This window comes from Setaria italica, chromosome VIII (assembly GCF_000263155.2).
Source record: "Setaria italica strain Yugu1 chromosome VIII, Setaria_italica_v2.0, whole genome shotgun sequence".
In the NCBI taxonomy this organism is placed as follows: Eukaryota; Viridiplantae; Streptophyta; class Magnoliopsida; order Poales; family Poaceae; genus Setaria; species Setaria italica.
In genome coordinates, this window is record NC_028457.1 from 33,660,508 (window position 1) to 33,670,289 (window position 9,782).

At 45.0% G+C, this 9,782-nt stretch overlaps 1 pseudogene; it reads right to left on the reverse strand.

Annotated features, from left to right (window-relative positions):
• LOC101759702 overlaps window positions 1-4,946 on the reverse strand; it is a 9,375-nt pseudogene extending 4,429 nt beyond the window's left edge.
• Between the last annotated feature and the right edge of the window lie 4,836 nt (window positions 4,947-9,782).

Sequence of the window (9,782 nt, forward strand, 5' to 3'; positions counted from 1 at the left end):
CATTAACTTGTACTCCCTTCGGTCATTACTATATATATACATAGGATGTATAAGTAAAAAAGTATGAATCTAGAAAATCTAAAACGATGATGATTAGGACGGCAGGAGTATTTATGTACTATAGTTACTTGTATTTTTCAATGTCAATTGGCATCAAAATTTTGGTCCAATTGTGTCATGAGCATTAATTCCCATAGATCTGATATGATTTTCACATAATCTTTCGTCCTTGTCATCAAGTGATAGATGCTCGAATATAATCAGATTGTCTGTAAGTTAAATAATCCGATGTATTTATCTCCTTCAGACAGTTAGTTGTCCAGTAGGATCTAGCAATATCTGCTTGGGAGGGAGAGAGGAGGGAGAGAGGAGGGAGTGAGGGGAGTGAGAGGGGGGCCGGGAGTGAGGGGAGTGAGAGAGGGGGGCCGGGAGGCACTTATTGACGGGGCCGGGCACTTGGTTTGCCGAGTGTCCTACGTAGACACTCGGTAAAGAGTTTCTTTGCCGAGTGTCCAACGTATGACACTCGGCAAACATTTTTTGAAAAAAATTTAAAAAATATCCAACAGTTTCAAAAAAAATACCAAATTTTCACACGAACCAATATAGGTTTTCTACTGACTATACAAAAAGTTTTGTAGTCAAACCGAACTCGACCGTCACTTCGACTCTAAATTTTATCGAATCCTTCTTAAAGTTACTATTCTTCTTCTGAGATGCTTCGGTTTGTAATCATCGTACACGATGAAATGTGCAAAACCTTCTCAATTTTTTTCCACAGCCTCCATGTATTATATCATCACATCATGACAAATCTTAAGATTTTCAGACTTTGATTGTTTTTTTTACAATTTAAAAATACTACTGCGACACGTTCATGGTCGTGTTTCCTGAACAAGATGTTCGAAATTTCTTTTCATTTCATGGGTCAGGTCTCAAATTGGTCCAAATAACATGAATATCATTTTTCTACTCATTTTATTCCATAATTTGAATCACTTGCAGTTCAAATTTGACTTATACCAAAAATTCCCTTGAAATGCAATTAATTAATTAAATATAGCAAATAAATTCAAAAATATACCAAATTTTAACATGGAGTACCACATGTTGTATGTGGGGAGTAGAAAAAATTTCATGGTGAAAAGAGAAAAAAAAATTATTTTTTTGCCGAGTGTCAAAAAAAACACTAGGCAAACCCCCCTCTTTGCCGAGTGTTTTTTTTGACACTCGGCAAACCCCCTCTTTGCCGAGTGTTTTTTTTGACACTCGGCAAAGAGGGGGCTTTGCCGAGTGTTTTTTATTTGACACTCGGCAAAGCCACGATTTGCCGAGTGTTTTTTTTTGCCGAGTGTTTTTGGCTTGGCACTCGGCGAAGAGCTTGTTTGCCGAGTGTCCGAAAAAAAACACTCGGCAAAAAGAAAACACTCAGCAAATTTAAAGTTTCCCGTAGTGGAAGGAGATGAACTTCCCTTACCTAATCTAAATGAAGAACCACCAGATGAGCAACAAGATGAAATCCATCATCTCCAGAAAGATGATGTCCATGGCCTAGAAGATGATCAAGTCCATTGGCCCCAAGAAGCTCAGTCAAACCTTCTCCATGAAGATGAACAGCTTCTTGTGCATGGAATCGATCTCAATCTTGATGCTTCTGAGCTGCAACAACCAAATGAAGGTAAGGTGTTCTCTTAATTACATCAGTTCATCAAGGTTTGCTATTGCCATGGGCACCATGTCAAAATAGTAGTTTACAATATAATTCCTAGGACATAAATAGTCATTGCCAGAAGAGCAACCATGCAAGAGATTAACTGGGAAGGTGATAGTTTTACAACTATGCACATTGATAACCTTTATTTGGACTGGGAAGGTTATGCTTCTAGCAATGAAATCAATAAACAAACTTCATCCTTGAAAAACACAGGCAATAACAGTGCATATCTTGAGAAGGAAAAATAGGAGTATATACTAACCATAGTCTTTTTTTTCCGTAGACATGATGGAGTACACTGATGCTGTAGACATAGCCTCTCATGAAGATGAATTCGAGGACTCGGATTTTGAACATTACCGTGCAAATGAAAACATTGCACATCAGTCCAGAAACTTGACAGAAGCTCAAAGGCATGCAATTTATGCAGCATTGCTTGAGAAAAGTGTGCATGGAAAATTAAAAAGAACACCACAACGAGAGTTGCTTTAAATGTTACAGGTTAGTAGGTATCAAGTGCAGCGTATTTGGCGGACAGTGAAGGAGTGTCGTGCACAAGGAATACCGATGGATGTTAGATCAAGAAGGCGTAAGAATTGTGGCCGCAAAAAAATACAAGCAGATCTATCTGAGGAATACTGTACTAGAAAGTTAACTCATGAGTTAAGCTAATCTAAAATAATTAGTACATGGAAGGTCTAAACATATCATTACAACTTCATCGTACAACCTGCAGTAGCTTACAGTCGGCATATTCTAAATATAATCAGTAGACGCCCATGATCCCACATCAATATCATTTCATTATCACACGTCAAGCAACAGCAAATGAATTACAGGTTGAAGAAAGCAGGCTCCATAACTTTGTACATGCTGACGAAGACGTCATGGAAGATTGGATCCATGTGGGCAAGCAACATCTTCAGGCGTGCAGTCAGCTCCGGGTGCATCTCCTCGGCAGTGGCTGAATCCACTGGAAGCTCGACGCCATCAGCAGCACCCCCCTTGGCCGCAACCTCGACGGCGTCCATGGCGACGCTCTCAGCTGCCACATCAATGCCATCCCCCACGACTCCATCGGCCATCTGCACACCACCCGTCGTGACCGAGGCAGCGCCCAAATCGGCCACCTCTTTGGCACCCCACTCCATCTCCATGCCGGACTCTTCATCCTCGGAATCGGGGATGTAGACGTCACCGTTGGCATCCACGCACATGCAACCCACCCATCTGACTGGGTGCCCGCGCACACAGATCCACTCTCCACGGTTGCGGCTGCCAAGCTTAACGACAATGTCGTCGTTCCCTCGAGCGCGGCCGCCTAGCTTTGAGCCCCCACAACACCGGCAGATCCAGTTGCGACGCCGTGGGCCCCTACCGCCACCAGCCATGACAGAGAGGTGGAGGAGCACTGGATGGGGATGGAGCGAAGGGAACGTGCACGGGTCGTGGGGTGAGGAGAAGATCTGGAACACGCGCAGGAGGGGGGCGCTGAGGCGTCGCCGGTGGTGGGGCGCTAGATGCGAGCAGCAGAAGCGAGGCACCGGTGATGCGAACCTGAGCGAGCGGTGCCGGTGCGGAAGCTACGGCGGCGATGCGAACGAGGGGGTGTTTGGATATGAGATGCTAAATTTTAGCAGGGTCACGTCGAATGTTCGGATGCTAATTAGGACTAAACATGAGCTAATTGCAAAACTAATTGCACAGATGGAGTCTAATTCGCGAGACGAATCTAATAAGGCTAATTAATTCATCATTAGCAAATGGTTACTGTAGCAACACATTGTCAAATCATGGACTAATTAGGCTTAATAGATTCGTCTCGCGAATTAGACTCCATCTGCATAATTTATTTTGTACTTAGACTATGTTTAATACTCATAATTAGTATCAAACATGACAGATGCTAAAGTTTCGAATGTGTTTCCAAACACCTGAGTGGTGGTCGATGATTCAGCTTGGCCTTTTTTATTATAAGAAATAGAACGAGCGATCCAGAAGCTCCAAGGACCTTTCAGCTTTTAATTTTTTTATTATACTCCCAAGCAACAAACGTGAAACGTCTCAAGCTGGCAGTTTGCCAGTTTGGCTCAGATCCTCGGTAATTCTTTTAATAGCTGGGACCCACCTATGCATGCAGATATTTGGACCCTCGAGCGTTTAATTTGGGACAAATTTTAAAATAGGCGTCCTAATTGTCTAGATGTTTATTAAATATGTAATTTCAACATCAAGACATGAGTATGACTGAACTCTGAATAAGATGACAGCAGGTTGCAAAAGAACCCAAGATTGTGTTATGAACACATACCTTCCCATGGCGTCATATATTGCCGCAAGGTTGCTGTATGCACACCAAGAGTATCCGGATGCGATGCGCCAGAACTGCCCTAGCCTCTTCGAACAGCTGCGCAAGATTGCGCAAGGTTGCCGCAAGGTTCCTGTATACACCAAGAGTATTCGCAAGGTTGCTCAAGATTGTGTTATGAACACATACCTTCCCATGGCGTCATCTATCTTGAACAGTTGCACGCAAACTAGCCCCATCTGGTTCAACAGAACACCAAAAAATGCCGACTTCCTCTCACCGCTAGCCCTCAACTTGGCAACCGCACTCTCGAATGAGTTCCTTGAATCTGCATACCTCCCTATCATGTAGTACAGAACACCCATCTGTGCCTCAATGCCGGCAACAGTGCTCCACTGCCCTGGTGAGTCCTCCAGCAACTTAAGTGCCCTTTGAAGAAGCTTTAGGGCCTCATCAAGATCACCAAGTGCCTCATAGATGGCAGCAATCTCCATTAGGCCTCCAGCAATCTCATCGAGTGCGCGGAGGTCAGCGAGGGTGTACACCCCTGGCGGCATGAGGGATGTGTCTGATCGGAGGCGGCCTTCTCGCGGACCCAGGAGGCCGTGAGGCGGCGGAGTCCCGGGCCGCGACGGCGGACGCCTGCGGGTGGACGCAGAGGTTCTTGGGGGAGGAGAGACCGAGCGCGAGGAGGGAGCGGGAGGCAGCGGGGGGCAGGTGGGCAAAGAGGAGGCGGAGCTCGGCGAGGGTCTTCTCCATCTCGTGCATGGTGCGTGTGCAGTAGATGAGGCGGAGCGGGCGGGACCGGTTGGCGAGGGAGTAGGAGGTGATGAGGGAGATCAGCGTCGCCGTCTTGCCGGTGCCCGTGGGCATCTCGAGCAGCGCGTGCCCGCGTGCATCGATGGCGCGCTTGAGCTCCCCCATGTACGCGTGCTACTCTGGGTAGATCACCGCGTACGGGAAGTGAACCGGCATGCCATCCAGGTCAAACCGCATCGTGGCGGCGAGGAGAGGGCTGCGCGCGTGGGCAGCAGGGATTGGGAGGGTCGGTCACGCCGGAGCAGTTGCCCTCGCTGCCGCGGGGAGGAGAGCACTGGAAGTGGAATGCCCACGGGCCGGGTGCGAGGAGGAGACAGGGACGAGTCGTGGGGGAAGAAGGAGGTGGGCTTTGTGATAGTGCAGGCTTGGGTTGGGCCGGCTACAGCGGAGTCCCCTGCCCCTGGAGTTAAAGTTTCGTCACTCTGTTTAGTTCGGCGAGCGGTAACGTAAATGAAAATGTAATCAGATTGCACTCTAATTTTATCTTTATTTGGTTTACTAATGTAACGCTATTGCATCCCCAGCACGTACTACAATCAGATTTTTTTTATTAGGGTGGTTGAGGAGCGGTATTGGGCACGTACTGGTTCGGGATCTAATTACGCGTTAGCGGATTATCGACTGTTGCAAACAAATAGATGTAACAATAAGACTTACCCTTTGTAATAAAATTACCTTACGTTTTAGAGAACCAAACAACATCTAGGTTTAGATAGATATTTGGTTTGTTTGGTTATGGTCGAAATTTTTTGTAGTTATTAGGCAAGTTAAAGATGGAATTTATGTTTCATAACAAATTATCAGTATCAAACTAATACAACCTACTCCGTATCGACTAAGTACATTCAATAGGGAGGGAGGCCCTTGCTCCTATTTCTCCCCTACAAGTGTTTAACCACTACCTCACCTTCCTGCGCTCGTGCTAACCTCCCCATCACTGCGACTGCGAGGCTAATCTGCCTGCCCAGTAACCTTATCATTAAACCCATCTCTCACAATAGCCTCATCAATAAATCCATGGCCATTACCCAACGCAACCTGGTACCCACCCATCTCTCGTGGTGCTCACAGAAAGGTTGAAGAGATTAAGGGTAAAAATCAAGTGATAGAAAAGACCAAAATTGTAAAAATATCCATGTAGAACCATGTAGAAAATCAAGGGTAAAAATCAGCACCATGTAGAACCGTGTAGAACCTTCACATCAAACTAAAATATCCACTTGTTCAAGAACGTCACACAACAAAAGGATGAGCATAAAAGATGGCTTAACTAAACTTGACTTATAAATTTGTGCATTGCTGCAATGAGCGTTCATAGCCTATAGGTCATTCGACAACTCTTTTTACAAAACCTGATAGTTCACAAGTGCTTCTTCAGCATCGACCAAACTAAGCTCACGGTTTGTCTTGCATGCACAATTGGTTAGTTTACACAAAAGATGACATTGGTTCTAGTGCAACTACGAAATCAAGTGGTCGACTAAACCGTAGTTATCACCAACTTCATCATCAAAGAGTACCCTGAAAGTAAAATCATCATTGTTGGGTCAACTATGCATAGAAATGGAAATCTAGCTAGGATAACAATACTTAAATGTTCAGAAAAAATAACTTTCGATGTCATCATCTTCATCATCAGGAGTTTCATAAGACACCCTCTCTCATAAATGTAAAATAAAATAATCAATGCTTAATCAATAGACGAATACAAAAACAATATTTACTTGTATATTAGTTAGGCCTAGCAAGATAGTATGGAATAGATGTTTAGGAATTTTGAACTTGACATAGTCATGATGTTCTGCAAGTGCAGCAAGACACTTCCCCTCAGCCTCAATCTGCCTCAACTCCATTATAAGAGAGCGTGCCAACATCTTGCTTATCTTCATGGCAATATTGTATGATGCTAGAAGATCCAACTCACCTGGGAGGATGTAAATTTGAGGCTAGCCAGTCATTATTGTGGTCCTAACAGCTGGAATGACCATCCTATTACTTGACTTGAATGAATCCAATGAAGTTCCATCATCATAAAAAATCACAGGGTTCCTATTGCCTTCGAGCAGAACATGTTGATCATAGACCATATACGACGACATGACTGAAAATGAATGTAGAGTAAACACTCATCACATACGATCCACAGAAACTTGGAAAAAATAAGTAATAAAAGATACAACAGAAATTACCTGGATGGGAACTTTGAACAATTTGAGCCATGATAGGTAAATGACTGCAAAACTAGTTGAACCACAAGTTTTAGCTAAACACAGCCATATATAAAAAGTACAAAACAACATTTTAATTGGGCATTCAAAACAGAATGCCATAACCCCTATAAAAGTTCTATCGTTTAGAGCTCATACAACCACAGATAATTGAACAATTCTAAGCATCATATAACCCTACAGATCGAATTGTTTTGGCCTCTGGTTCAAAGGCATGGTGTTGGGAGTAGCAGTTTGGATGTTTGGTGGTTGCTTGGTATTGATTTGTTGTTGTCATTGTAGCAGTTCTCTTATTTATTGTATTATCATGAGAGCTTCTTTCACTTTTTAAAGTAAATGGTATCTCTTCTCGGAGGTGCACCAACCAAATAATACATATTTGCAAGGCATTTATGATGTGCACGAACCAAAAGGAGGGCATATCATGGTTGTTACACAGAGTAGCTTTTCCGGTGACGCTCAGGAACCCTATCCGACCAGACACTTCTGTATTCTCCTTTTAGGCATTTTGTTTGAGGCAGACATACCTTTAGTTGTGGATTATGAGATTTGCTCATTTGTTATAGCTTTTAATTACAGTCGCGATCTCAGCCTGAGGCCACCAAAATTGGACGTGGGGTAGCACTGCCAGGCAGCTCTGGCCAGCTGCAATCCGAACAGCCCCCAGACACGCTTAGACTGGAACCTTATCAAGTAGCCAACTTGTCCAACAGTCGAGAGACGGCAAGAACACCGAACAAGAGCAATAAGAGCATTGTTAGTATTTGGTTATACTGGAAATATTAATATTGCAAAAGCTAAATCAAGAGGGTTCTCGATTCAGCTTAGGGGGTGTTTGGATTAGTCCTCACATCGGATGTTTGGTTACTAATTAGAAGTATTAAATGTATACTAATTATAAAATTAATTGCACAGATGGAGACTAATTTACGAGACCAATCTATTAAGCCTAATTAGTTCATGATTTGACAATGTGGTGCTACAATAAACATGCACTAATGATGGATTAATTAGGTTTAGTAAATTTGTCTCGCGAATTAGCCTCCATTTATGTAATTAGTTTTATAATTAGCTCAGGTTTAGTTCTCCTAATTAGTATCCGAAGATTCGATGTGACACCTCCTAAACTTTAGTACCTGGATCCAAACACCCCATTAGCTGGAGAGCCCTCCCGATTTGGAAGGATTTGGAAGGAGGGGGAAGCGAGAAAAATTGGGATGATAAAAATGGAAATTGAGAGAGGGAGAAGTAACAAAGGATTGAAGGAAGTAACCGGTGCATCTCCTTCGGTGATCTTCTTCATCTCCGACGGGTTGTGGGCGGAGTGGTCGACGGCGGGCCCGATCGCCGTCGGGCACGGGCGGCGGGGTTAGGGTTCGAGTTAGGGTTTAGGGGACCTTCCATGGCCGGTGGCCTTAGAGGGATGGCCGTGGGCGGCGGGTGGCCCGGAGAGGGCGCCGGCCGCCGGGCAATGCAGGACGTCCGGTTGGGAAGGCTCGGTAGCGGGGGCGATCCATGGAGTAGTTAGGAAGGGCGGGGGCGCGCGGCGAGGGTTGGAGGTGGGTGTTGCGGCATGGCGGGGAGTTGCCGCGGGCCATGGCCGGTGGTGGAGGTGGCGGCGGGAGGGATTTGCGGGGAGGAAGGTGAAAAGAGGATGGGGAGTGGGATAGGAGGGCAGACCTCGCCTGTGTCATAGCGACGCCGATGAGGCAGCGGTTGGGGTGAGGGAGTGGTTGGGGTGAGGGAGTGGCGCGCGAAGGGCGAAGGAAGAAAGGGTGATGTGAGTGGCGCATGGGGAAGAAAGGTAGAGGGAAGAAAGGCGATGCATTTTTTTTTCATGCGGCGCAGCAGGGATAAGGCAAGCGAGTGCAACAGGGATAAGGCAGGGGAGCATAACCCAGTCTCCTACCTACATTTATACAATCATTTTGCGAGACTCCATGTTCAATAAACTTCGGAACTGCAACTGTATCCATATTCCAGAATCGTTGTTTTGCACTTCACCATCCATCACAATTAAAAGCAATTCGGTATCTATACTAATATTAAAGCGAGCCAAAAAAAATTTCATCCGTCGTAAGTCCCACCAGTCAAAGGAATAACGGGCCGACCTGGCCTCAGCCCAGGCCGTCCGTCCCGCCCATCAACGGGACGCCTCTTACCCCCCACAGGGATGGGTGGGATATTTCGCCAGCCTCCCGCTCCTTTCTTATAGAGCGCTGGCAACCAGCACGGCACTTCGCCTCACGAGGTGGTACTAATAGATCCCACCCAAAGCTGGCGGCAACGCCTGCCTGCGCGTGCTCTCCTTCCGTGGGCCGTGTATTCGGAATAAGGCGAGCCCAAGGACCTGAGCAAGCTCATCACTCCCTCCATCATCTCAAATTGCAAGTCTCGTTTTGATTTCGTACCAAGTCAAATCTATCTAGCTTCGGTTAAGATTGTAGAAAAATATACAAATACTATAGCATCGAACCAGTTTCGCTAGCTAGATATATAGACCATAAATATAATATAGCGTACTCTATATGATACTGAAGGCGGTGTTACTATATGTATTTTTCTACAAATTTGATTGCCGGTTTTAGACAAATTTGAGTAAAAAGCTATAACAACCTACAATTTTAAACCAATAAACACATGTATCTACACGTATTGTGCTCAAAAAATTCTTTAGTTGAATGCAGAAGTTTTCCCCCCTTAATTTGAGCCC